The following is a 7,225-nucleotide window of genomic DNA, read 5'->3' as shown; positions in this document are numbered from 1 at the left end:
GTCATCTTCATGTCCTGGCATCAGCCTTTCTGTTTTAAAAACTAAATAAATGAAGACTTGGGGATGTACTGGGGATGGCAAGAAGTGGCTGAGGAGCTGAACTTTCAGGAGAGGGGAGCTGGGCAAAAACAGGAGGGTGGAAGGGTGAATTCTGATTGGAATCCATTGAAAGGTGGAGGAATTGGGATTCAGATTTCAGGTATAAGATAGAGAAGGCTGTTTCTTACAAACCAGACTTCTCTCATCCTATTTTCTGCCCTGCACTGACAATACTGATTTCTGTGCTTTCTTCTCACAAGGTATTAGCAGAGGAGCATCTGCTGTTAAGGCAAGCACAAGAAATGTACTCAGGGCCTGAATATCAGCAGCATTTGAAGGGAGGAGGAGAAATGTTTGGCGCAGGAAATTATTTTAAACATTAGCGTGACTTGAGAAACCCCATGATTACATACAGCCTGCGTGAGAGTGCTCCAGGGTTCTGATTGTGGAGAGAACTTTAACTCTTTCGTGAAATGTGGACGAGTGTTCTCACAGTAGACAAGCCTTCACTGTATCGTTAAAGCTGCCGAGACCCAATGACCCTGTGGAAGCAAATTCAATTCCTTAAACGGACTGGAGTGTCACCAGGATTGGGGAGAAGGCAATCTCCTGCTGAGCGTTGGAGAGGGGATTCCTTCAATCCAAGATCACATGGCACCAGGTTCAATCCCACCCTCGGAACCTACATGGAGTTTGCATATTCTCTCCTCTCCCCTACCCCATGTGCGTGGTTTAGAGTCATAGACGTGTACACCATTGAAACAGACCCTTCGGTCTAACTCGTCCATGCTGACCAGATATCCCAATCCAATCTCATCCCACCTGCCAGCACCCGGCCCATATCCCTCCAAACCCTTCCTATTCATATACCCATCCAAATGCCTTTTAAATGTTGTAATCGTACTAGCCTCCACCACTTCCTCTGACAGTTCATTCCATACATGTAACACCCTCTGTGTGAAAAAGTTGCCCCTTAGGTCTCTTTTATATCTTTCCCCTCTCACTCTAAACCTATGCCCTCTAGTTCTGGACTCCCCCACCTCAGGGAAGATACTTTATCTATTTATCTTATCCATGCCCCTCATGATTTTATAAACTTGGCCATGCTAAATTGCCCCGCAGTAGTAAGTTATTGGGTGGCATGAAGGTCATTGTGGACCCAATGGGTCGAATGGCCTGTTCACACACTGTAGGGAATCTATGATTATGAGATCTGTCAAAACAGCAATTCTGATTGGTGAAGTATAAGACCAGGAGCCAATATTTCAGCAGTTTTTGATTTACTTATACACCGGAAAGGTTTGGTGTCAGAGAGGTATTTTCTAAATGGGTCTCCGTATTATATAATGACCCCAAAGCAACTGTGATCACCAATGGTTAGGTTCGGATAACTTCAGTGTTGGTAGGGGCTGTCGTCAGAGATGTCCTGTCTCAATATTATTATTCATGCTAGTAATCGAACCACTAGCAGAAGCTGTACAAACTGACCCTAACGTAGCGGCTACGAGGGTTGGTTCAGGTAAACATAAAGTTACTCTCTATCCAGATGACGTCCTCCTTTTCTTAAGTGATCCTTTGATATCCGTGCCTCGCCTAATTCAAGTGGTCAATCTATTTAGTATGTTCTCAAGCTATAAAATCAATTTTGTGAAATCGGAGGCCACGCCATTGGATGGTATTGCCAGTTTATCCAACTTACTAGATGGATCTTGCTTTCCCTTTTGATGGTCACTGAAAAGTTTTCTATACTTAGGTATTTTTATCACCCCAGTATTTGTTCAGCTGTATAAAGCCAATTTTGTGCACCTATTAGAGAAAATAAGGCAGGACCTTCAACGCTGGGGAGATCTCCCAATATCCTGGTTAGGCAGAGTAGCCCTAGTTAAAATGAATATTCTACCTCACCTTCTATATCCTATGAGAATGTTCCCCTTGATGTTGTCGAGACTGGCATTGCGTAAGCTCCATGGCTGGCTTGGTTCCTTTATCTGGAATCATAGACAGCCCCTTATCCAATTAGAAAAGCTGCAGCTTCCACAGGCAAGGGGAGGACTGGACTTTCCAGACTTTAGGAAATATCAGTTGAGCTCTTTATTATCTTATGTAGCTGATTGGGTCTCTTGTGACCCACAGTCAATTTGGTTAGACATTGAGATCTCCCAAGCAAAGTGTCCCCTCATCAATCTTTTATTTATGGATAAGATGAGAGCTATTATGGAGTATAGAAAAAACCCTATTGTATTAAATACAATTAAAGCCTGGAGGATAATGTGACAAAATGAGGGTAACCTGCAAAAAACCTCCCCTTATACTCCTATAGTGGGCACATCGGGATTTTAGCCAGGGCTGACAGATGCTACATTTAAAACTTGGAAGTCCAGAGGTATCTCTTGCTTAGGGGACCTGTTCGATGGAGACGTTATGATGTCTTTTGAGCAGTTGCACCAGAAGCTTGGACTGTCTAACAGGGGCCTTTTTTGGTATTTCCAAATATGAGATTATATACAGAAGAAGCCCACACTGATAGGCAATCCCTACAAATCAGATAGGGAAAGGAGAGTCCTATGGCCAATGGGGCCGCCCTCAGTCAGTACTCTTTATCACTCACTATATAATGAGGTATCGAAAGACATGGAACGATTATTTAAAGCATGGAACCAAGAATTGGGGTTAAAAATCTCTTTAGAAATGTGGGAGGACATCTGGGAAAATGCCAGAGAGATCTCTATTTGTAGTAGAACTCAAGCTATTCAATTAAAGATACTCCACAGGGCTCATATAGCACCTGAATGACTCGCAACATTTAAGGTAGGAGCATCGCCAATGTGTCCTAAATGCAAAATAGAAGTTGGCACTCTCACGCATTGTCCATGGACATGTCACAAGATCAGTAAATACTGGGACAGAGTAGCGAATGCTCTGAGAGAGAGCTTGAGTACGGAGATTAGGTTAGATCCAGTGTCTCTACTCTTGGGCTTTTCAGATTTTCCCTCCCTGGATGTGCACAGGAGGAAACTATTTTCCATTCTCTCCTTTTGAGCAAGGAAAAATATTTTAGTGAACAAGGCAGCTGAAGGCCCTCCAGGACTTTCGAACTGCCACAGGTTAATCATGGAATACATCCACCTTGACTTCCTCACAAATATGGTGCACCAAAACACTGAGTTATTCTATAAAATATGGCAGCCCTTTTTGAACTATATCGACATAATGCCCAGGGCTTTTGTCTGGCTGTGGTAATGGTTCTGGCTGGTCCGGGGACCCCCGGAGGAGGAATCCCTTATAAATACGGGTTTTATTATGACTTGATGTAAATCTATTTTGAGCATGTACTTAGATATTTAATTATTCTGTTGTTTATCGCTAGTAATGTACGATATCCTAGTTAAAAATCACACAACACCAGGTTATAGTCCAACAGGTTTAATTGGAAGCACACTAGCTTTTGGAGTGCCGCTCCTTCATCAGGTGGTATTGGAGGACACAATTGTAAGGCACAGAATTTATAGCAAAATTTTACAGTGTGATGTAACTGAAAATATTTATTGAAAAATACCTTGATTGTCTGTTGAGTCTTTCATCTGTTCGAATACCATGATAGTTTCACTTCTTTCATGTGTAAATCACAAAACCTTTTTTTAAAAGTTGCATTCTCAGGTTAACTGTAACAATTGGTGTCAGCTAGACAATATGTTGAAGGTGTTAGCCCCCTGTGTTCTCTGTCTGTGCCATGATGTTTATACTGATTCGAATCTAAAAAGTGAGATAACAGAGTTTTACATGAATTCATGCAGTTTTTGAGCAAAGTACAATGTAACTCTGCAAGTACAAATTAACCCCACAAAATATATGTATATGTGTGCTTGTGGGTCAATGACTGCAGATGCTGGAAAGTCTAGTCACATCAGAGGAGGGGATCTTATAGAAGTGTATAAAATCATGAGAGGCATAGAACATAAAATAATACAGCGCAGAACAGGCCCTTCAGCCCTCAATGTTGCGCCGACCTGCGAACTATTCTCAGCTTGTCCCCCAACACTATCCCATCAACATCCATGTGCTTATTCAAGGATTGTTTAAATCTCCCTAATGTGGCTGAGTTAACTACATTGGCAGATAGGGCATTCCATGCCCTTACCATTCTCAGAGTAAAGAACCTGCTTCTGACATCTGTCTTAAATCTATCACCCCTCAATTTGTAATTTTGTCCCCTCATACAAGCTGATCTCATCATCCTAGGAAAAAGTCTTTCACTGTCTACCCTATCTAATTCTCTGATCATCTCGTATGTCTCTATCAAATCCCCTCTTATCTTTCTTCTTTCCAATGAGAATAGACCCAAGTCTCTCAGCCTTCCCTCATAAGACCTTCCCTCCAGACCAAGCAACATCCTGGTAAATCTCTGCACCTTTTCCAATGCTTCCACATCCTTCCCGAAATATGGCGACCAGAACTGTACACAATATTCCAAGTGCAGCTGCACTAGCGTTTTGTATAGTTGCAGCATGATATTGCAGCTCCGGAACTCAATCCCTCTACCAATGAAACCTAACACACCGTATGCTTTCTTAACAGCACTATCAACCTGGGTGGCAACTTTCAGGGATCTATGTACATGGACTCCAAGATCCCTCTGGACATCCGCACTACCAAGAATCTTTCCGTTGATCCAGTACTCTGCCTTCCTCTTAATCTACCTAAAGTGCACCACCTCACATTTAGCTGCATTGAACTCCATTTGCCACATCTCAGCCCAATTCTGCAGTTTATTCAAGTCCCCCTGCAACCTGTAACATTCTTCCAAACTTCCAAACTCCACCGACTTTAGTGTTATCTGCAAATTTACTAATCCATCCACCTATTCCTGCATCTAAGTCATTTATAAAAATGACAAACAGCAGTGGTCCCAAAACAGATTCTTATGGCACACCTCTAGTAACTGGACTCCAGGCTGAATATTTTCCATCAACCACCACTCGCTGCCTTTTTTCAGAAAGCCAGTTTCTAATCCAAGCTGCTAAATCACCCTCAATCCCATGCCTCTGCATTTTCTCCAACAGCCTACCATGTGGGACCTTATCAAAGGCTTAACTGAAGTCCATGTATACCAAGTCAACTGTCCTACCCTCATCTACATGCTTGGTCACCTTCTCACGACGTGCCCTTGACGAAACCATGTTGACTATCTGAAATCAAATTGTTGCTTGCTAGATGATTATAAATCTTATCACTTATAATCCTTTCCAAAACCTTTCCTCCAACAGAAGTAAGGTTCACTGGTCTATAATTGTCTGGGTCATCTGTACTGCCCTTCTTGAACAAGGACACAACATTTGCAATCCTCCAGTCCTCTGGTACTAAACTTGTAGACAATGACGATCCAAATATCAAAACCAAAGACTCTGCTATCTCCTCCCTAGCTTCCCAGAGAATCCTCAGATAAATCCTATCTGGCCCAGGGGAGTTGTCTACTTTCACTCCTAGACCTGATAACACCTCTTTGTAACTAACCTCTATCATTTCTAGTCTAATATCTCATACCTCTTTCTTCTCTTCTACAATATTCTCCTTTTCCTGAGTGAAAACCAATGAGAAATGTTCGTTTAGCACCTCTCCGATCTCCACAGGGTCCACATTCAACTTCCCATTTTTGTCTTTGCCTGGCCCTATTCCTACTCTCGTCATCCTTTTATTCCCCACATACCTATAGAAAGCTTTAAGGTTTTCCTTTATTCTATTTGCTAAAGACTGCTTGTGTCCTCTCTTTGCTCTTCTTAACTCTCTCTTTAAATTCTTCCCAGCTGATCTGTAACTCTCCATCGCCTCATTTGAACCTTCTTGTCTCATCCACACATAAGCCTCCTTCTTCCGCTTAACAAGAGGTGCAATTTCTGTCGCAAACCACTGTTCCCTTAGCTTATTACTTCCTCCCTGCCTGACAGGGACATACCTTTCAAGGACACGCAATAGCTGTTCCTTAAACCAGCTCCACATTTCCATTGTCCCCATTCCCCTTCATTTTGCTACTCCATTATATGCATCCTGATTCTTGTCTAATCGCATTATAATTGCCCTTGTCCCATAACTCTTAACCTGTGGCATCTACCTACCCCTTTCCATCACTAAACTAAATGTTACTCCTCCAAAGTGTTCACCTACAACTAAATCAAACACTTGGCCTAGTTCATTACCAAGCACCAGATCCAGTGTGGCCTCCCCTCTTGTCGGCACTTTCACATACTGTGTCAGGAAACCCTGCTGTACACATTGGACAAAAACTGATCCACCTGACACACTAGAGTTATAACATTTCCAGTCAATGTTGAGGAAGTTAAAGTCCCCCATAATGACCATCCTGTTCCTTTCACTCCTACCCAGAATAATTTTGCCAAACTTCTCTTCCACCTACCTGGAACTCCTTGGAGGTCAATAAAAAACTCCAAGCAGTGTGAATGCACTCAGTCTTTTTCCCAAAGCTGGGGATATGAGGACTAGAGGACATCTGTTTAAAGTGAGAGGAGAAAGAATAAAAGGGTTTTTTTTTACACAGAGGGTGGTGCGCATATGGAATGAGCTGCCAGTGGAAGTGGTTGATGTGGGTACCTTAACAACATTTAAAAGGCATTTGGACAAACACAAAGGTTTAGAAGGATATGGGCCAAGAGTAGGGAAGTGGGGATTACTGCAGAAGGACATATTGGTCGGGATGGATCAGTTTGGCGCACACAGTTCTAGTTGCCCAACATCGGAAGGACGTGAAATTCATCAGGGTGTTGCCTGGGATGGAAATTTTCAGTTATGAGGAGGGACTGAATAGACCGTGTTTGTTTACCCTGAAGCAGAGGAGGCTAATGGGGGTGGGGGAAGTCTGACTGAGGTGTACAAAATTCAGAGAGGCCCAGACGGAGTACACTGTGAGAATCTTTTGAAGACCAGAGGGCACAAGTTGAAGGTCAGGAGTAAGTAGTCCAGAGACGATCTGAGAAAAGGGATTTCACCCTGAGGGTGGCCGAATTCAGGAACATACTGCATGAGAGGGTGATAGAGGTAGGGACTCTCATAACTGGTTGAGCATTTAAAATTCCATGTTCCCTAAGGTAGTCATAGAGTCACATAGTGCGCAAGCAGACCCTTCGGTCCAACCAGTCCATGCTGACCATAATCCCAAATTAACTAGTCCCACCTG

This window comes from Chiloscyllium punctatum, chromosome 36 (assembly GCF_047496795.1).
Source record: "Chiloscyllium punctatum isolate Juve2018m chromosome 36, sChiPun1.3, whole genome shotgun sequence".
Taxonomy (NCBI): Eukaryota; Metazoa; Chordata; class Chondrichthyes; order Orectolobiformes; family Hemiscylliidae; genus Chiloscyllium; species Chiloscyllium punctatum.
This window is presented reverse-complemented; position numbering follows the sequence as displayed.